Source organism: Aphidius gifuensis, linkage group LG2 (assembly GCF_014905175.1).
Source record: "Aphidius gifuensis isolate YNYX2018 linkage group LG2, ASM1490517v1, whole genome shotgun sequence".
In the NCBI taxonomy this organism is placed as follows: Eukaryota; Metazoa; Arthropoda; class Insecta; order Hymenoptera; family Braconidae; genus Aphidius; species Aphidius gifuensis.
The window spans coordinates 8,822,260-8,845,707 of record NC_057789.1 but is presented as its reverse complement, the minus strand read 5'-3'; the positions used below and the strand labels follow the sequence as shown (position 1 = coordinate 8,845,707).

Sequence of the window (23,448 nt, the reverse complement as noted above, 5' to 3'; positions counted from 1 at the left end):
AACTGTTCAAGTCAATTTTGAAAAACAAATTGGTCCACTCCATGTCTTCATTAATTTTTATTGTTGTTCGGTTGAAATTGAAAGGTTTTGTAATAATAGGCCAAGCTTTATCCAATTTCATTAAATGTTGGGGATTTTAATCAGCTGATTAATAAAAATTGTCACATGATTCTATATTGAAAAGTCTATATTAAAAATTTCATTGAATATAATAGTACTTACGTTGTGACAATTTCTATCAATTTGCTTGTGGAGGTTTTTTAAAAAGTAAAGATTATAATCCTACCACTTATTTTAAACTAGATAGTCAGGTCTTGTTTGAGTAAATTTTCAAGATAATTATCACTATCTAGTTTTAAATGAGTGGTAGGATTATAATCTTGACTCTCTAAAAAAACCCCACAAGCAAATTGATACAAAATGTCACATGGCTTATTAACTGAACGACTTACTGACCATTAAGACTACTCTACTAGTTACAACAACCGCATCACTATTTGGAGCTATTACTGATGCTTGCGATATTCCATGGTTCTTTAAAAGATTATTAGCCCATATATAATGACTTGATTCATTCCAAGTTCTTTCATCATCTACTTTATCTTTGATATTCCTTGCAAAATCTTTTGATGTTATATTTTTCAATGACTAAAAAAAAAAACGATATTAAAAAATGTAATAATAATTGATAAAATAATAAATATAATAACTCACATCAGTCATGTCAGTAAAATCTTGGTCTCTTGACGTTAAGACTAATAGTTCACCATTACCAGGTAAATTTGATATAAATAATTTTTTTCTATTTAAAGAATTAGTAACAACTGGATTTGTTTATTCAACGCGATAATTTTTTAAATCTTCAATAGTCATTGTAATTCCCAAACTGTTAAAATTTTCAATCAACATTTCACCAAGTCTACCATTGTAAAATTCATTAGCACCTTTGTCAGCAATGATTTTTATTGTTTTAAAAAAAATAGGTAGAGTAATTATTTTTTTTAGGCTCAGATAAATAAAACCAAGCAAGTTTATCGAATGTTTGATGAGCTTCTCAATAGCCAGCAATTTCACCTGGTACTCCAATAGCAAGTGATCCACATTTAGATGATTCTTTTCCAGTAACTTTGAACATATTTTTCTCAAGTGGTGCTTTATCTTTGGCATTTAAAAAATGTGCCTGTTTATTTTTACGATCGTGAATTGTCATCAACAATCCACCATCAATACCCATTGTTGCTGAACTTATTAAACAATTCCAAATCATTGGCGTTATCGTGGAATCAACAGCTGATCCATTTTTCTTTATAATTCAACTAAAATTCGTATATAATTAATTAATTTTTTTTATTTAATTTATAAATTAAAAATAGTCAGTAATAAAATAGAATTAAAAAAAAATTACCTTTTGATTTTTAAGCATAAATTTTGTCCATACTTTATCAATAGCCACGTCACTATATCGTTCTCACTGCAGCTGCTTATGCAAGTACGTATTACATAAAAAATTATCCAACGTAATGTATATATTTTTCAAGCTTTTGAATATAGATTGATATTAATTTATTTATTGAACAGCTTAACCTTTAAAATAAAAAATGAATTAATACAGTAAAACAAAATAAAAAATTTTACAATACTAAAATTAATTTACTGTTTTTTTTTTTTCAAGTTACCAGTGTCTAAAATATGTTTAAGACATGGAGGTCTACATGTAACATGTTAGATTTATACATGTAGACCTCCATGTTTAATTGTGGTGACTTGCGTTGGTGAAAAGACCTAATGAGGTTGATGCATTGGCTTAAATAAGGTGCGTTTTTTCACCCCACTTTAAATAATCCTCCTCGATCCTCCTCTATTTTTTTTCCCTTTCTTTTCCTACTTGGGTAAAATTAGAAGCGCAATAACGAATTTTCGAATAAAGTTTTCATTGCACTTCCAATTTCACGCATTTCAAAACAACTCGAAAGAAGAAGAGAAAAAAAAATAGGAGAGGATTGTTTAAAGTGGGGATACTTCAGGTAAAAAAAAAACGCACCTTATCTATTGTGTCCGAATGATAAAACTTGGTTTTTCCAAAGACTCGTTGATAATTCCAATATTAGTAATGACTATTGTACTAAAAATAAAAAAAAAACTACCACGTAGCAAGTTTTGATTTTCGTTATTATTATTTTAGAAAGCTGTGATAGCATACATCCATATATGTAAAATTTTTATCAAAATTTATATTTTTAATATTCACAGAAATTATTTATTTTTCAACTTTAACTATTTACTTGTTTTACTATATACTCGTTTTGAAAAAAATGAGAAAATTTTTCAAATATAATATTCACGAAGATAAATTCATTTGAAAAAAAATAAAATAACTTGAAACTACTTATTTAAATATTTTTAAATTTAAATTTAAATTTAAAATACTATTTTTTTTTTTTTACACATTAAATACTGTAATTATTATTATAAATATTACAATAAACTCTTTATAGTTTATAAAAAAAAAAAGAACATATAAAAACTGATAAAGTTACTGATGAATTTTGCATAATTTATGATATTATTTGATTGGTTGTTATTTTTTTAGAAATATATTTTGAATTAAATAAGATGATAAATTGTCTTTTATTATTATTGATTTAAGATTCTCTTGATTACTCTAAAACCAGAAAAATAATTTTCTTTTTCATCAAAATCTTCTAATAATCATTCATCAACATGTTCATATCATCAAGGTCTTCATCAATCAATCAATCATTATTTTTATGTTAAAAGGAGTGTGATGTAATAAAATTATTCAACATCTAATTAACTATTTCCATAATCATTTATTAAATTAATTACATTACATCTTCATTATTTTATTGAAACACCATCTTTATTTATTTACGTTGGTATTTATTTTACCTCTAATATGCTCACGAAACAAAAAATTATTCCAACAAACAAATCTAATTTTTAATTCAATTTTAAAAAAATGATTTATACTCCATGAAAAAAAAAAAAATTGTAGACTCACAATCGTTACCACTCTACTATTTATAACGTGTGTATGTTTGATAAAAATGTTACAAAATACATCACACCAGTTATTGAGAATATTTTTATAATATAAATTTAGATGCAATAATTCAACGTTAAATTGTTTTGATGAATAATGAAAGAATTATTGAATTTAATTGATTAGAATTCGAGATATTGATAAATAAGTGAAAGAATAATTTTTCTCGCATGTGGTCATGTAGCGTTTGGTTTCTATATATACGATTTGAGAGAACTCGCTTCCGTACTTGCTTCGGCAGTACATATACTAAAATTGGAACGATACAGAGAAGATTAGCATGGCCCCTGCGCAAGGATGACACGCAAAATCGTGAAGCGTTCCACATTTTTTTGTTATTATTTTTCATAAATTTTTTTTTTTTATATACAGTTTACACTCGTACAACCAAATGATGATAAACCATGATGATTTTTTTTGTAAGCATATTGCATGTTAATTAAATATGAATAAATAAATCTTTCATACATTACAGATAATTTTTTTATTACGACTAACTTGTGCAGCTGGCTGTATACCATGTGCAAATACTTTACAATAACAATAATCACAATGTTGTGAATTATCACGTGCTGTTGAGCTACTTGTTGAGCATGAATCATCATGTTAATAATTGACGTAATCTTTCTCTCATTTCATGATAATTACGACTAACTTGTGCAGCTTGCTGTACACCATGTCCAGGTACTTCACAATAACAACAATCACAATGCCTTGAATTATCATGTGCTGTTGAGCTATCTGTTGAGCATGAATCATCATGTGAACTACCAGAATCAGATAATTCACATGAAGACGATGAAGACGATGAAGATGATGATATTGTATTTGTATTTTTTTTATTATTAATATTATTTTTTATATTTTTAATTTTATCATTTTTATTAATTCCAACAGAACATAAATTTTTTTCAGTATCTGCTAATGATTCAGCTGTTGATTTTTTAAGTGTCATAAAATCACGATTTTCACGTAAACATGGGCATACAGATGCTGGTAAATATCGTACATAAAGTGTACATAAACATGGTGGAAATGGTAATAAACCACGATATGTTGTACCTTGCCATTCACTTAAATGAAATTGTATACATTGACAATCTTTTTTATTTGTTTCTTCAATTAATTTTTTACATTCATCAATAATTGGTGATGATGATGTTGATGTTGATACTGTTGTTGTTGTAGAATTTGATTTTTGTGATAATATTGGATGTGAACATTCACCAAAATCATTTCTACCACCAACAACTAAATGTGATACCCATGATAAATCGGTACACTTTGAACATTGTATATCTGAATCATTTGTATTATCAGTTGGACGACTTAATACAAGCCATGATGCAACTTGATAACTAAAATAAAAACTATTTTGTAAATAATCTAAGTCCAAATGTGATTGTGAATCAAGACCATCAATACCAAGTGTACCACATGCCATTATTTGATACATTCTTTCAACCCATACATCTAACATACAACGTATATTTTGTATATTCAAACTTTTTTTAGCAATTTTAAATTGTAGCTTTGGTTTTTTAAAACATTCGTTAGCAATATTTTTTGTAATACCAAAACCAGGTATATGAGATTGTTTTTTTAAATCCATTAATATTATTTCATCAGTTGTATTTATTTTCCAATTAATTGTATGGATAACATCTGATTTCATTATTTGAGCTACTTTTTCAGCACTATATTGATCAATTAGCAATTCTTGTTCTGGCCATAAACCAGCGATTCTCATCATTTCATCAACGAAACCAAGATAACGTTCAAGAAGTATCTGATAACCTTTACCTTTACGTGGTTTTCTTAATTGACATACAACTGATGGTAATTTATTTCTAATTGTTGGCTCATAAAAATAAATATAATTTTGATATAATTTTTTATTAAAAAATTCCCATGTTAAATTAAAATTACTTAAATGACGTTCTTCAAGTGGTTTTAGTAATTTTGATACGCGCACTGCTGTTGATATTAAAATATCATAACCATTTAATAGTCCTGAAAATTCAAATCATTAAATTATCATTATGCCTATTGTATATTTATTATTAACACTTACTTGTTAAAAATACTTCAGCAATTCTAGCAAGATTATTATCTTCCAATGGTTCCATTATTCTTATTTTTAATTCGACAACAAATTCTTGTGCTTGTATGACAAGCATTAGAAATAATAAATGTGGATTTTTAAGTGATAATTCATCAACTATTTTTTGTAATTCAGCATACTCATTTGGATCACATTGATAGGTTGATAAATTTGGTATACTCAATGATTCCACTGCTGCATTGAATACACAACGTATATATTTTCGAATTTTCAATCCTTGTTCTTGCCATTTCCATACATCATTGATTTTTTCATGTAGATGTTTTCTAAATTTATTCAAATAAGAAAAAACAATTAAACACATTTAAACAACAATAAATCATTCAATATATCTTTGATTTTTTTACCTTTGAATTTTACAAATTTTACATGAACATGTCTCCTCGTGGCTTTTAAATGGCGTTTCTTGTGTTTCATTTTTTTTGCCATTCTTTAAATTTGAAGGGTTCTCTCTTAAATCCTGTTGAATAAAATAAAAATATTTAGTTTTTTTTTTGAAAAAAAAATACACTTGAGACGTCACTGAGTAATTCAGTGGTTATTTTATTTCTTAAATTGTTTTTTTTTTCTTTTTCACAAGTGAGTTACAAAATTTCCTTGAACTTAAAATTTGTCTCAAGGTATTTATTTATTTCCATGATTTTATTTACTCCAATTTTAATGACCTCACACAACGATGCACAAATATATGTAATAATAATAATAAAAATAATAATGTATATTAAATATAAAAAAAAAGTAAAAGTACCATCTGGAATGACTTGGGTTGCAGTGGTGTTTCAGGGAAAACTTCATGCGCATCTGATGCACCATCTGCCTCTTGTCTTTTATGACAACATTCATCATCAGAATCAGTACTTTCATATTTAAATGATGCATCTTGATTATTTCTTAAAATTGATTTATCTTTAGTTAAAATATTCCCTTTTTCACTAAAAATTTTTTCAATTGTTTTGTCCCACTGACTCTCCGTGACGTCGTTGTTACTCATTATTATAATATATTTACAATTTATCACACTGTTTTTGTGCAAACAAACACTATAATATAACAACAATAATACTTTTATTGTAATTTTAAATATAAATCAAATAGCTAAACAATAATTTATACTTGTTAATTGTTATATACATATAAAGTGCACTTTACAAAACAGGTAGTTTAGACTTTAGCGAGTCTACAATCTACATATGATAAATTGACAACGTGGTACGACGTGGTGGAAAGTGGCGGATAACCCTACTTAAGCTGCCAATTTATTGCATTCTTCTTTTTTCTTTGTGCCAACCGTGCCAACTGAACTGAACTGAACTGCATTTTAGAAATTGCAATAAAAGCTTACTTTACATCCCTAGAGATCACTAAATTTTACCTAGATCAGAGAGAAGACTTCTCACTGCCTAGATAAACTAAAAGGAATAAAAATATTAGTAATTTAAATTAATCAATCAACAATTTTGCAAAGTTTAAATAGGTTTTTTCCATTACTTAATTTTAAGGGATTTATTTTTTTTTATCCAATATATATATTATTGTGTATCTTTATTATAAGCATTTTTGTTATTATAATTTTTATCGATCACTATTTTCTTATTTTTCATTTTCATATTTCAAGTTCATATAATGAATATCAATTATCGTAATGAACAAAAATATAATTTGATTAAATTATATACAATTATTGAATCATTTTAGTTGTGTATTTGCTAGATAAATATTTGGAATTCATATTACAGCTTTTCATTGAGTCAATTATGTATTATTATATTTAAATATCAATTGAAGTAAATTAAATTAGCAATCACACGTATACGATATATCAACTACACACTAACTTTTTTGATTTATGTTTATTTATTTACTATTTTTATTGAGAAATAACCATAACGTAGTAAGCACACTTACAATCCAGACTACTAGTCACAGCAGGGGTATAGCACTACGTGTATTTTTTTCTGGGCTTATATTTTTCCCTAACTGAAGATTTTTCTCATGCGCAGAGACCGATTTTTGCGTTTGGGGGAAAGGAGAGGAGAATGTGGATAATATGACAATAATATCTTCAATATAGGCAGGAACTATGCTACCGACTGATTTATTTTATAATTTGAAATGTGACTAATATTTTTTATTTTTATTTATTTATTAAATATCGTATGATTGATAAAAAGCTATAGGAGAAATGTCTGTAAAAAAATGTAGCCACATGTAAATTTATAGAAATTTAATTTTGCCAAAGAAATAAACATGTGGGCAACATCCTTTCCTTAGCTAATATTTTTCCCATAGCTTTTTATTAATTTATAGAAATAAAAAGCTAAAGGATAAATGGCAGCTAAGAAAAAGAAGTAGTTTACCTGTTAATTTCTTTGGCAAAATTAATTCTATATTACTATTTGGTGCTATTACTGATATACGTGATGTTCCATGATCCTTCAGAAGATTCTCAGCATCTCCATTATGGCTCAATGCATTAAAAGTTCTTTCATCATCTATTTTATCTATGATATTTTTTGCACAATGTTATATTTTTCATTAACTGAAAAAAAAGCAATATTAAAACATGATAATAATTAATCAAATAATAAGTATGAAAACTCACATGTCTCAATCTTCCATTTGACTTCTAATAGCATAAGCATATTTCCATGTCTCAATTATTATTCTGTGATATGTTTTAATTTTATATGTCGGTCCTATTATATTTTTACAAGTGAATTTAAATGCATCAAAAATATTTACAATTAAAATTAACCAGGTAAATTTAATGTAAAAAATTTTTTAAATCTTTAATATAGTCACTGTTTTGTTCCTGATTTACATGTATACGAAAAAATATTTTATATTTTTGCAATCATTTGTAACAATTGATTTATTATTTTTTTTAGTGATATACTATTCAACTTGAAAAAGTTGAGACTTTTTTAAATTTAAATATTCAAGATTTATCAATTTATTTAGATGACCAATGAGATATTTAGAGTTAGTTCATTAGAATGATTATACAAAAATCAATTTAATAAACATCTTATAAAATAAAATTTTCTGCAACTTATGCAAGATTTATTTATTGATATTTATTTTACATGTAATATGCTCACAAAAAGAAAATATATTCCAACAAACAAATTTAATTTTTTATTTGATTTTTTAAAAATAATTTATACTCCATAAAAAAAAAATAATTGTAGACTCACAATCGTTACCATTTTACTATTTCTAACGTATGTATGCTTAAAAAAATGTCACAAAAAAATATCACAGCAGTTATTAAGAATATTTTTATAATATAAATTTAGATGCAATAATTCAACGTTAAATTGTTTTCATAAATAGAGAAAAAATTATTGAATTTAGTTAATTAGAATTCGAGATATTGATAAATAAGCGAAGTGTTAATATTTCTCGCATGTGGTCATGTAGCGTTTGGTTTCTATATATACGATTTGAGAGTGACTACTTTTGTACTTGCTTCGGCAGTACATATACTAAAATTGGAACGATACAGAGAAGATTAGCATGGCCCCTGCGCAAGGATGACACGCAAAATCGTGAAGCGTTCCACATTTTTTTGTTATTATTATTCATAAATTTTTTTTTTTTTTTTTACATACAATTCACACCTGTACTACCTGTACAACCAAACGATGATGAACCAGCTGCATGAGTGGATGTAAAAAGAATAATTAAAAATGAGATTTTTTTTGTTAAAATAATTTTTAGTGAGAATATTACATGTTATAAATAAATATATCAACAAATAATAGTTTAATAAATTGCATAAATATTTATTTGATGGTGTTTATTTATTTGATATAAACATATCATAAACATATTTGATATAATTTTTTTAGTGAGCAATAAGAATACTAAGGGTTTCATCAATCAGGTCTGGGTCTACCTCCCAATCTGCAACGCTTCCACTCTCCTCTCTCTGACCATTCTTATTAAACAGATGTAACCAAGGTTCAGTAATGTTTGAGTATATAATACTTAAATTTGGATGTTTACTTCTCCGTTCATGTGATTTTAAAAATGCTACAATATGAGGATATTTAGCAAATTTACACTGACATATTTCTAATTGACCTTGTGGATAAGGTTCCATTTGAGATTTTTCGCAGCATTTTAAGCATATTGACCTGAAATACATGAGTTTTTTTTATCAATATAAATTTAACAATATCGCAGCTTCACTAGTTACTACCTTAAACTTCTTTCATATTCATCACACTCATAACACCTTGTATAATAATCAAAACCATTTTCATTACAAAGCTCTGCCACGTTAAGGCATGTCCAACGCCGGTTTTAGAGTGTTGTGGAGGGGAGAATGTCCTATCTATTTTATATTACAAGAAATGCACTGCCAACCCCAAAAAAATAATTTTTTTTTTTTTAAATCAATCATAACACGTTATTTTTACCATATTTGACCTTATTTCATAATAAAAAAATGTTTATTATCTTATTTTATTAGCATACTTATAATTTAACAAACAATTTTAGATAATAAAAACTTTGGTTTTGTTGTTAAATGATTAGATAAATGTTCAAAGTTAGTTCATAGAGATTGGAGTCGATGATAAATTCAGATGATTCAGATGATTAGACAACGACAACGTGGTGGACACACTGGACTGCACTGGACAGTAGTGGGTGACGTTTCCGATTCCGAGACGAGATAAGTGCTGCCAATTTTTGCATTCTTCTTTTTTTTGCCCCAACCGTGCCAACTGAACGAAACTGAACTAAACTTGAAAAAAAACTTGCCATGGACAGCCATGGAGCTTAACATGTAGACCTCCATGGCTCTGCATGGCTCCATAGAAATTGCAATAAAAGGTGACCTTACATCTCTAGATATTACTATATTTGACCAGATATTTACTATTTCCATTAATTTCCATTTTCCATATTAATTTATTGTAAATTATTGAATCAATGATTGTTATTTTATTATTTTATTATAAACAAATTTAACTACTTGATATTTTGACAAGCTTAAGGTTCATTAGTGAAAAATTTTAGACATAATTGCCATTTAAAAATTTAAACAAGTTAAACTATCATATATATATTTTTTTTTATTTTTTGACGTCCTGGACTTAATTGTTCTTTCCATTCAGTTTTTGCTCTTTGACACGATTAAATTCTTGTATTTCATTATCCAATTTTTTTCTATTATCTTTATTTTTTTCACGTTAAACAGTGTGTCATAGACTCATCTCACGTACTTTTACATTCAACTGAAATAGCACAAAATAAATAATAGGAAAAAAAAAAATATTTACAACAATATTTAATAACAATAATTCTGAAATTTTTGTTGCTCATGATCAAACTCAATAATACGTTTTATTTTGTTCAATAAATCCTTGAAAATTCAATGGCTGTTGATTTTCCAAGTCATAGTTAATCGTTATCCTCAAAACAAATCTGTCAAAAAAATGATAAATTAAACAACAAATATATATATATATATATATAGTAAAATAAATAGAAATGGTTTAATATTTATCATTATAAATTAGTTATATTTTAATATAATAGTAAATAATTCACCTCTTCTAAATGTTCCACTCGATAAAGATTTACAATGTTGTTGACTTGTTTTCTCAATCATATCTTGCATATTAATTCGCACAATGTTTTTCATTTTCAATTTGTATCGTCCCCCATTGATATTCACGTGAACTTGCCATTTTATTTTCAATTTTCGATAAATCATTATTCATTAGTGCCAACAACATTAAATGGTACATGTTTATTTATTTCCACTTTAACATCAGCAATATTATTGCATCAATTGGAAATTTATAAATATTAATATCACTTGATTCAAGTTCAGATATTATTTTATTCTAAAATAATAAAAATTAATTTATTATTAATAAATAAACAACAATATCAATAGAATAAATTAATTATTATTTACCTTAAAATTTTGTAATTCCATTTTTGATATTGTGTCAGCTTTGGCAATTATTGAAATAATGTTTACTTCCTTATGATTTTTTTCATACAAAAAATGGCCAATGCTTTTAATCTAAAATAATAAATCAACATAATAATTGTATTATTTTTTTTAAACAATGATATATTTTAATTTGTTTGATTTAAACTTACTCATGTCCAGTCTTAATAATTTGCAATAAAATAATTATAAAAAATACAAAGCAATATCCAACAGTTGATAGATGAAAAATATAAAATATGGGAAATATCGGTAAATAATTAATAAAAAGTAATCGATTAAAATTTGAATTTATGTATTTATTTCAATTGTAATTACAGTTACTTTAATGCTTCATTAAAGTTTATTAAAACGTATTTTAAAAATCTGTATTTCCATTGAAATATAATATTTGTGCATTCTTTACCAGACAGTACATTTTTTCGTCGGATTCATGTTAGATCCAGGTGGACATTGAAAATCGTAGGAAAATTCTTTCATATTTGACAACGGACCATTGACCCGCAATGGATTCGGTGCGTGTTTACCATAATCTACTTCAAACTTTTTACACTTCGATTGTGCATAACTTATCCAAAATAATTGTTTCGGAGTATAGTCCAGAAAAATTTCCTCATATATGTTTGATGATTCTACCTTTTCAACATATGCTCGATAGGCAGCTTTTAAGCCACCATTATCGGCAATGTTTTCCTTTAATGTCAATTTTCCATCAAGCTAAAAAAAAAAAAAAAAAGTTAATGCAAAAATTAATTTATTAAAAATTAATTTTATAATTAAAAAATAATATCATACATTTTTTTCCATTCCGGGTAACCTATAATTTCCATATTGTTTCACTAGACATCTGTACTGTTGATTATATTTTTTTACTGACCATTTTGACCACATTTTTTGTTCATTACCAAAAAAATCATATGAATAATCAATTTTTTTTAAGGCATGCGTTATTTCATGGCCTATTGTTCTCCCTACTGTTGCATAATTTATGAACAGAGGGTTTCTTTCATCAAAAAACAGATTTTGAAAAATTGGAGAATAAACTAGAATGACGAAAAAAAAAAAAAAATTAATCTCAATAATAATTTAAATATATTTGAATTATGGTTTAATACTTATGTGATATTACCTATAAAATTATTACGAGAATTATAACACGCGTTGTATTCAAGTAAATATTTTTCCAATGTACTCCAGAAAGTATTTCGTGTCAATGCAATTTGTTGATTGAAAATAGTTATTCTATTGTTTTTGTCAACATAATTGTCTTCTTTCAAAAATTTCAAGTTTTTATAAAATTGATCAATTATTAATTCATTTTGGAATTCTTTTGGGAAATTAATAATATATTGCAGTGATTGAATTTTTTCAAGTAGTAATTCTTTTGTTGGATCATTAATGAAGTTTGAGTCATTAATCATTTTTAGTATTTGTTCTTTGACATCAAAAATTATTGGTAAAATTGCATTTTCTTTTTTTTTATTCTTATCCTTTATGTTTTGATAAAGCATAGTCATCACTGATATTGGCAGTTTATCTTTAACTATATCAAGGCATCGTTTTGATTTCAAATTTTCGATAATTCGATTATTATTGTCATGAATCATCCACGCATAAAAATTTACTAAAGTTTTTTCATCTGTTGTTTCTAACAAATATTGTAAGTTTTTCATGTATTTGATATCCCTAATCAGAAATTTTGTTGTTGTTTTAAGCGGAGTGCCACGAAGATGCTTAATATATTCTCCCCAATCAAAAAAACCATATTTATTTTTTAACTCATCGAATGTCACGATTTCAAGTGACATAAGAGGAGATAAAAAATCCTGTTGTATCAATTCATTATTCATAAGATCAATTCCAAACTTTGAACATTTTTTTATAGCTTTGTTTATTTTTCTATTGAACTTTTTACCTTTATAAAAAGATGATGCAATTTCCATCATCTTAGCATGATATTTATTAAAATCTTTGCTTTGTTCACTCGGAGCAATTCCAATAACAGACGAATCGTCCACGTCAATATTAAAAAATAAATTTATCCACTCCTTGTTATTGCTTATTTTTATTGTTGTGCGGTTAAAATCAAAATGGTATTGTTTCTTTTTCATAATAATAGGCCACGCTTCACCTAAGTTCATCAAATTGTTGGATTCTTTCTCAGCCACACAATCTTTGTAAAAAGTATTGGCAAGCTTTATGTAATTAAAATTCGTATTGTGAATGTCTTTTTTGAGTAAATTTTCTAGATAACTGTCACTATCTAGTTTCAAATAAGTGACAGGATTATAATCTTGGCTTTTTAAAAAACCGCCACATGCAAATTGATAGAAATTATCACATGGCTTAGTACCATTTTCATCCATGAATGCCCTCATTTTAGCAGCTACCATGTGGATAAAAATAAAATGTTAGTAACAGTTTCGTATTAAAAAATATGTATATTTAAAAGTATTATGTCTCATTGTAGAATAAATCCACTCGCTTTAAAATTATTATTTTGTATTAAACTAAAATTTCTGTATGTTAAAAAAAAATATTCAATATTAGAAAAAAAAACTTTAAATATTTGCAAAACAAATTATTCATTCTATAAGTTGCAATCAATAAATAATAAAAAAGTTAATCTAACTTTAAAACTTTAATTTCATAGATGTAAAGAAATATATAAATTATTAAATAAGTACCATAAAAGTTTTGTTAAATTAAAAAATAAATCGAGTAGATCAGGTACCAAATTGGGCAATTTGTTTATATTCACAGTCAAATCATATTCAAAATAATATATACACTGCAGCTAGTGATTTAAAAAAATTTATCAACCATTTTAATCATGAATGGTATATATAAATATTTGAAATGAAAAATTTCTTTTTTTGCAATCATGTGAAAAAATAAATTATATGTGTTTTTGAAAAATTATTATTCTCGTATTTGAATGGCACATAAATAATAATAATAATATATAGATTATTTTAAATATATATTTTTTCTTTTATCTTATTTTTCGTCACTAAGAAATACTCAATTTACAATATATACGAACTAAAAATTCTAAACAATATTCCGTTCTTCAAAATCTCGAATAAAAATAAATCATTTTATATAATATTAGCATATTTATTAAGGCTTTCTTCAGACTCTACTCTATTTTGCTGGAAAAAAATGAGTTTCAAACTGTCCAATATTTATGGGAAAAAAAAAATTATCTAGTATTGATTTAGTGGCTATATATCTCACCCTTTTGTATTTTTGTTATTCCACTTAACATAGACATATATAAAAACACATTATTATTCATCAAACAAACTTGATATATGTATATATTATTAAAAAATATATGTGTGCCAATAATAAACCAAAATATAATATTTAATTTTGTAAATTATAGATTGAAAATCGAGCATTGAGACTGAAGGAACATTTTCTGTCTTCTGAACTTGTGTCAGTACCAATACCGGATCTTCAAGTATAACATGGAATTATTTTGATGAACAGGGGTTCGAAATTTAACTTGAATTAATTATTATAATTATAATTAACATGTTTAATATTGAGACTAATTTTATTATTTTAGATATCTACCTCGAGGTAGCTTGAGAGTAGGATCCTTATGCACGAAATAAATTTACCAAGAAGCGTCAGATGGTCTATACCAATTAGTAATCTTGATATTCTCGACACTCGTAGTCATAGATATCAGTCGTTGCCATAAATATATACATATATGAGAATTAAAAAAATCCTATTTAAAGTTTTGTCGATTAGACTTGAGTAAAATTGTCTTTATGGACATTCAACTAAAGTTTCTAGACGATATATATTTTCTATCTTTTTTTTATTTTTCTCAATGTTCAGCTTAAATGTAAAATATCATGGGCAATTACACACTTGTAATCGTTAAACTCATAGATAAAAGTTGAGTAAAGACTGTTTTATATATAAATGAAAAAAAATATATAAAATGAGAGAAATGAGATTTTCAAACTCGTTGATATATATTTATATATCGTTTGTGTGGTCTAAGAACTTTAGCCAATAAAAAAAAAAAAACCCCAAGTGCCTACTCATGACTACAGTACATTTTGTGTGCTTCTTATAAATATTTGACTGTTAAATGGAACAGTTTAAATTCACTCATGTTATCAATTGACTTTTTAAAATTTTAAATCATATATTTCAACAGTTAATATGTATAACTTATTGATTCGCAATATTGAAAAAAATAAATAAAAAATTTTTTTCTATATAATAAAAATACATACAACATTCAATTATTTCATTATTGACTTAATGCAATTTTTTCTTTTGCATAAAATGAAAAAATTAAAATAATAATTATGACACAAGTTTATATTTTATAATACAAGGGTTACCCCGCGCCTCCGGCGCGTCGTTGTATATAATATTATGTATATGATTATTAATACTATTTTCTTTATCATAATTGTAATTTTTATTAATTACGTGAAGTACTTTTCTTATTTTTCATTTCCATGAATTACTATATTTATTTCAAGTTTATAATCAATATTATAATTATTGTGATGAACAAAAATATCATTTGATCAAATTATAAACAATCATTAAATCATTTTAGTGGCATCGTTGCTCAATCAAAGTATTGAAGTCATATTACAGCTTTTTATAAAGTCAATTGTATTATTATCTTTGATAAAAAAATATAATTAGCAATCACACGTAGTAACCGCACGCTAACTTTTTCTATTTATGTTTACTTATTTATATAAATATTTATATTTTATACAATATTCAAATCTATATATTATTTCAATTAAGTAATATTGATAAATATGATGACGTTCTTGATAAACGTAGTAACCGTAACGTATAATAACCACACTAACTTTTTTTTTATTTGAATATTAATTTAATATAATATAAATTAGTTGTATTCATATAACAATACTATTTTTATTAAATATGAATATATAGAAATTAGTAAAAAGCTGTAATATGACTTTTGATCTAGAAACGACACAACTCAAATTAATTAATTGCCAAAAATAAGCAAACGTAGCAACCACATAACAACACGTAGCAACGTGTTAGTATGAGAGAGAAAATAATAAAGTATTAGTTATAAACAAATGCTAAAAATTTTCGACCAATCAAATCACGAATAAAAAGCGGTCAAGTGTCCTTTTTATAATAGGAAAAGAAAAAACATATTCTGAATCGATTTTATACTGTGGAATGTGGATACAAATTATTTCTCTCATGTATCCACATTACACAGTATAAAATCGATTCAGAATATGTTTTTTAATTTTTCGTAATTATTACGAAAAATTTTGAAGTCGTTGAACAACATTGAGGCAGGTTATTAAAATTCGTTTTTATTTTTTTCTATTATTTATTTGTGTATGCATAAAAATGATAAGAATATTGCAAGGTATATATTGTTTTTTTCTTAAAGAAAAGACTTGAGAATATCGATAAAATATTGCATGACAAAATTTAAGATGTTAATTAATTTATTATATAAATATATAATTCATTTATTATTTTGACTTTATTGTCATAAAATATTGTATTACGTTTTGTTTATTGATATATTTAGTAACATCTGTTCCTCAGAGATCACATTGTAATAACCATTTAAATAATTGTTATATACACTGTGAAAAAAAAATTCTGTTAAATAGGACTTTTTGTCTAAGAAAAAAATAAACATAAGAATCATTACCGCGGTAAATAATTATTCAAATGTAAAAGCGATCAATATAATTATGATAAGTAAGAATCAGAAAATTCCTAAAGCTGGTTTATTTAACTGCAATTAACAAAACCTATCACGATTTTTAAATTGCTGAATAGATGGTCAGTGGAGTTGGTGAGATTCGGAACCGAAAAAAAAACGATTTTTAAATTGCGGAATAGATGGTCAGTGGAGTTGGTGAGAAATTTATACCTATCATAAAATACCTATCTGTTGAAATATAAATTTCCATATATTTATTTCAAATAATGCTTCAATGGCAACAAAAAAAAAAATAAATTAACTCATATTTTGGCATAACATTTGATTTTTATGATTTCATTAATTGCAAATTGGTTTCTCAGTTAAATTCAATCAATTAAGTCATCAATAATGTTGATCATTCATTAGTGAGTCATGCCTTTTCCGTTCAAATTAACCACAAAATTGCTGCAAAATCAGAATCTAATACTACCAGTCCAAAGAAGAAGATAAAAAAAATATTATACGTAGCAGTTTATGTGTGTGTGCTATTTGCAAAATGTGCTACAATATTCTATAACAGTCAGATAATTCACCGGCTGACTAAACATACATTTATATCACTTGAAAATTGTGTAAACGACATTCATACCATTCTAATATAATTTTGTAAATTGAAAAAACATATAAACAATATAAAAAAGAGACATTAAGTAATAAAATAAATTAAAAAAAATTTTTTGTCTTTTTTAAAAAAAATTAACCAAGTTTTTCAAAGCAAAATTATCAAGTAAACTCTTTATGATATTTTTTTATGAATATTGTCCAAGGAATTTTTAATTTATGAAAATATGAATGACAATATTAAAAAAATGTAAATAGTAAAAAAAATAAGTAACGGCTGCAATCGAAAATTTTTAAAACTTCGGTGGGAGAACGCGTTAACTCCGAAATTATAATTTTTATTCGTTATTTAATAATGAATTGTAATATAATAATTTATAATATTACAATTATTCATTATATTAAATTTATTTATGAAACTTTAATATAATGATGATAAAATGAATAAGGTAGTTTAAAAATTAAAGAAATGTATTTGGAGAGAATTTAGAACACTTTGAGCTATAGCATACATGCATTACATATATGACTCATATGATATGAGTATTTAAACTGCAGTGGACCATTCTATCCAGACCATAAACGATACTGATTTAACCAACACTTGATGGACAATTTACTCTATTCACTTAACACATATTCCGAATTGTTCCATTACAAAAAAAAAATAAATAAATAAAGCTTTCATAGCTTTTTGACAAATAATAAAGATTGTAAAAAAAAAATTGATACATCATAAAATCGAATCAGTGGTTGATTTGTTAAGGGGGTTAAGGGAGTACCTCCACCGATTAGTTTTCTTACCAATTCTCTAATTTTTAGGTATATAAATCTTGAAATTCCTCTGCATCTAATGACCCTAATTTTGTATAATTATGTTCAATCTATAGTTTTCAAGATAATTAGTTCTAAGCAGGTAAATTTTTCGAGCAGTTGAAACATTGCATGTATAGGGATTTCTTTTTAATTTTTTATATTTCCGGTTTTAGCAAAAAAAAACGGGTATACCAATTTGATAAAAAATTAATATGTTAAAATTGATATTGATTAGATAATTTAGAAAAAAAATCAGATTCTTGTCCCATCCCGATTTAGAGATATTGTTAATTAAAGTGTATAAAATGTATTAATATTTGACATGAACAGTGAGGCCAAGTGGCAATGATGCGTCGCAATTTGTAAGCCTGGTTAAGTTCGATTTAGTTTCATAAAACTAAAAGTCGAAAAAAGAAAGGTAAACAATTAAGGGATGATTATTTAAAGTGGAGATACCCGCAAGCGAAAGAATGCACCTGGCAAAAGATCACGAGGATCAAATTAATTTTGGCACTCACCTCGAGCTTTTAGATACATTGCTGTTCTATTCAATTCGCTACTATCAATACTATCAATGTTATCATTGTTATCATTGATTGTATTAATTGTAACATTTGATTCTATTTCCATCAGCGGTATTGTTGCTACGATTGGCAGCTGTTTTTTCAATTCATTATTGTCATCACTTTCTTGAGATGGAAATTCATTGCTAACTTTATCCGTAGCACAGTTCAAGATAATTCCTGTTTGATAGCTTATGTAATGACTTTCGGATCTGTAATAAAAAAATAAAAAATAATGTATAATAAATTATCATCGATACAAATTAAATAAATATTAAAATCATCCATAATTAATTGACTTACGGACTATTAAGACTACTAGTTACAAAAACAGCATCACCATTTGGGGCTACTACTGATATATGTGATGTTGCATGATCATTTAGAAGTCCTTCGGCACTTCCATAAATACCTGGTTCATTCCAAGTTATTTCATCATCTATTTTGTCTTTGATATTTCTTGCAAAATTTTTTGGTGTTCCATTTTTCATTAACTAAAAAAAAAAAAAAAAAAAAAAAAAAACAATATTAAAACATGATAAATGTTAATATATGATAATATTAAAAAATAATTAATTAATTAAATTTATTTTTAAACTCACATCAATCCATTCAACACGATAATTGTTCAAATCTTCAATTGTCATTAAACTTCCTAACTTCGTTAAATCTTCGATCAACATTTCACCAAGTGTACCATTGTAAAATTCATTAGCACCTTTTTCAGCAATCATTTTTATTGTTTCACAAAGTTGAGGACGAGTTTGTAGATGATTTTTTACTTGAATTTTACACAATTTGATATTGGGCTCAAACAAATCCGACCAAGTAAGTTTACCATATTTTTGATGAGCCTCCCAATAGCCAGCAACTTCACCTGGTACTCCAATAGCAAGTGATTCAATTTGAGATAAATTCTCACCAGCATCAAGTGGTGCTTTATCTTTCGCATTTAAAAAATATGCCTGTTTATTTTTACGATCGTAAATTGTCATCAAAAATCCACCACCAATACCCATTGCTGATGGCTTCATTATACCATTACAAATCATTGTCGTTATTGCTGAATCAACAGCTGATCCATTTTTTTTTATAATCCAACTGAAATTAATATATAATTAATTAATTTTTTTTACTTAGTTTAATAAATTAAAAATAGTCAGTAATAAAATAGAATTAAAAAAAAAAATTACCGTCCCATTGTTGAGCATAAATTACTGTCACTATTAACGAATCCAAAATCCAGAATATAATCTTTTTTTGCATCAAAAGTTGAATTTGCTGTTGTGGTAAATGGTACTGATGATTGCCCATACTTCATCAATAGCCACGTAACTATTGATGCCACTGCTGCTGATCCAAGTATAGTAGATAAAATTATCCAACATGATTTATGTTTTTCAACTGTTTGAATCGGTTGATACATTTTTAAATTCTTATTTGAAAAATCAATCTTTGAAATAAAAAATAAATGAATACAGTAAAATAAAATTGAAAAGTTTTAAAAACTAAGAATTAATAAATTTTTTTTTTTCCAAGTTACCAGTGTCCAGGATTGTTTGAGGTGGTCGTTTCACTCAGCTGTCTTCCATTGAAAAGACCTGTTGAGGTTGATGCATTAGCTTAAATTCTATTGTGTATGTGTGATTGATAAGACTTGGTTTTTCCAATAGGTGATTAGTGAATGACCAAACAGTAACCAATTAAAAAAAAAGAAAAAAAAGAAAAAAAATTACCACGTAAATATCGATAACGATTTTTTTTTAACTGATTTTCGTTATCATTATATCATTTTAGAAAGCTGTGATAGCACATACCCATACATGGGTGATTATTATTAAAATTTATATTTTTAATATTCACAGAAATACATTTTTTTTAAATTTGATTATTTAAATTTATAAAATATAATACACAACATTCACAATTTATTTAAAAAAAATGAAATAACTTATTTTAAAACCTGATAAAAAATCTTATTTTTTTTACACATTAAATTATCATAGTTATTGTTATAAATATTACAATCAAATTTTTATTTTATAAAAAAAAATTAATATATAAAAATTGATAAATTTACTGATTAATTTAGAATAATTTATATTATTTAATTAGTTGTTTCAGTAAATGTTTTTAAAAATATATTTTTCAAGTAAAATGACATTATAAATTGTCTTTCATTATTATTGATTGAAGATTATCTTGAATTACTCTTTAACCAGAAGAATAATTTTCTTTTTCGATCAAAATCTTTGTGTAATGATTAATCAACATGTATTATCAAGATGTTATTATTATTGCGTATACACTGAACAACTCATTTACAGTTTACACCCGTACACCTAAACGATGATGAACCAGCTCCAGTTTCATAAATGAATGAAAAAAATAAAAATAAAAATAAAGAATAAGATTTGTTTGTTGGAATAATTTTTTTTCGTGAGAATATTACATGCTGAATGAATATCAAATTGCCATTCAAAAATTTCAACAAGTTAAATTATCATTAATTATTTTTTTTTTTAATTTTTTGACGTCCTGAACTTAATGGTTCCTTCAGTTTTTGCTCTTTGACACAAATAAATTCTGTTCTTCAACTTGTTCACGCTCGACGGTGTGCCGTAGACTCATCTCACGTACTTCTACATTCAACTGAAATGCAACGAAATAATAGAAAAAAAATTAACGAAAGAATAATATAAATTACAACAATATTTAATAACAATAGTGCTCACTTCATTCTGAAATTTTCGTTGCTCATGATCAAACTTAATAATACGTTTACAAATACGTTCTTTTAATTGCTGTTATATTGTATCAAGTTCCATTTAATAATCAATTCTATTTTGTTCAATAAATCCTTGAAAATTCAATGGTTGTTGATTTTCTAAATCATCATTATCCTTAAAAAAAATCTACTTAAAAAAACCGATAAATTAAACATAAAAAAGTAAAATAAATATCATAAATTATTTAACAATTATCATTATAAATAATTAATTCACTTCTTATCAGGCGTTACCAGGGCTGGTAGAAAATGAAAAATTATTGTTGAAATTTTTGCAATAATTTTTTGTATGCAATAATTCGACGTTAAATTATTTTTGTAAAGGATGAAAAAATCATTAAATTTAGTTAATTACAATTTGAGATATTGATTAATAAGTGAAGTGTTAATATTTCTCGCATGTGGTCACACATTGTTTGGTTTGTATATATACGATTCGAGAGTGTCCACTTTCGTACTTGCTTCGGCAGTACATATACTAAAATTGGAACGATACAGAGAAGATTAGCATGGCCCCTGCGCAAGGATGACACGCAAAATCGTGAAGCGTTCCACATTTTTTTTGTTATTATCTATCATAAATTTTTTGGTTTAATAATATTCAGTTTACACCTGCACAAACAAACAATAATTAACAAATTCATAAATGAATGAAAAAAAAAACAAATAAAAAATTAGATTTGTTTCGTGGGATGATTTCTTTTGGTGAGCATATTGCATGTTAAATAAATATCAATAAATAAATCTATGATAAATTGCACAAAATTTTATTTGATAGTGTCCAATGAATTGATTTTTCTATAATCTTTCTAGTAAACAATAAGGAAACTAAGGTTTTCATCAATTCGGTAATTAAATTTAAAAAAAAGATAAAGAAGATCAAAGAAAGATTCATTGAAATTAATAATGCAAATAATCATTGATATTATCAGAAACAAAGTTTATCTTTGATTTAAAATATTATTTTTCAACAATTTTTATCAGTTTTGTTTTCATTAATTAATTTTAGATTACTGAATGATTTGAGATTACTTGAAGGTTAATGAATAAAATTAATTTTCATTGAAATTTATTAGAAGTGATAGTTATAATATTTGCGTATTTTTTATCAGACTTTTTCCAACTTTTCGCCACGCTTTCTCCTACTTTTTCAATTTTCAAAAAAAAAAAAAATGACTTATTATTAATTGTTACATAACGGAGAGCATTGTGATGTATTTTTTGAAAACTCTGTTAATTTTTCGCGTGGGCTGATTTAAGAGAAATCCGGGAAAATGGTGGAGAAATTAAGGAGAAATATTTTTATTCGAGAGGTGGGAGAGGGTTGGAGAATCGCGGGAGAATTTTGGAAGAAATATTAGGTAAAAGAAGATTTGGGAAATAGTGCAACAAACTTTAGAAGAAGGTTAGAGAAATGGCGGAAAAAAGTTGGAAAAAGGTCCGAAAAAAGTCGGAGGCTTAGCGGAAAAAAGTTGGAGAAAAATTGGAGTAAATTTCTCCCTTTTTTCTCCAACCATGGATTATTTTTGTAAGAAGGTGGAAAAAGTTGGAGAAAAGACGGAGAAACTTGGAGAACAGTTAAAGAAAGTCGGAGAAATATTTCCACCAGGTATGTGTTGTTTCATGACCTATCTTTTTTCATATCGTCCTATATTCACAAACATTGAATTACTTTTATAAAAAAACATGTTTTGATACAATGGTACATAAACTAAAATAAAAGAAACAAAAATGAATTAAATCTGAAATAATTAAAATTTTTATTATATTTGAGTTATGGTTTGATA

General features: G+C 25.7%; 1 long non-coding RNA gene and 3 other non-coding genes across 4 annotated transcripts; 3 read left to right on the top strand and 1 right to left on the bottom strand.

The window, feature by feature from the left end:
* Window positions 1-733: 733 nt before the first annotated feature.
* Window positions 734-1,764, bottom strand: LOC122848996. The gene is made up of 3 exons (XR_006373492.1): window positions 1,677-1,764; window positions 1,406-1,584; window positions 734-1,316 (listed from the first exon to the last, which is right to left on the bottom strand). It is a non-coding gene; the product is annotated as an uncharacterized LOC122848996 (long non-coding RNA).
* A 1,525-nt stretch (window positions 1,765-3,289) lies between these two features.
* Window positions 3,290-3,396, top strand: LOC122850744. The gene has a single exon (XR_006373652.1). It is a non-coding gene; the product is annotated as a U6 spliceosomal RNA (small nuclear RNA).
* Window positions 3,397-8,653: 5,257 nt separating this feature from the next.
* Window positions 8,654-8,760, top strand: LOC122850743. The gene has a single exon (XR_006373651.1). It is a non-coding gene; the product is annotated as a U6 spliceosomal RNA (small nuclear RNA).
* A 13,355-nt stretch (window positions 8,761-22,115) lies between these two features.
* LOC122850742 lies at window positions 22,116-22,222 on the top strand. The gene has a single exon (XR_006373650.1). It is a non-coding gene; the product is annotated as a U6 spliceosomal RNA (small nuclear RNA).
* The last annotated feature ends 1,226 nt before the right edge of the window (window positions 22,223-23,448 follow it).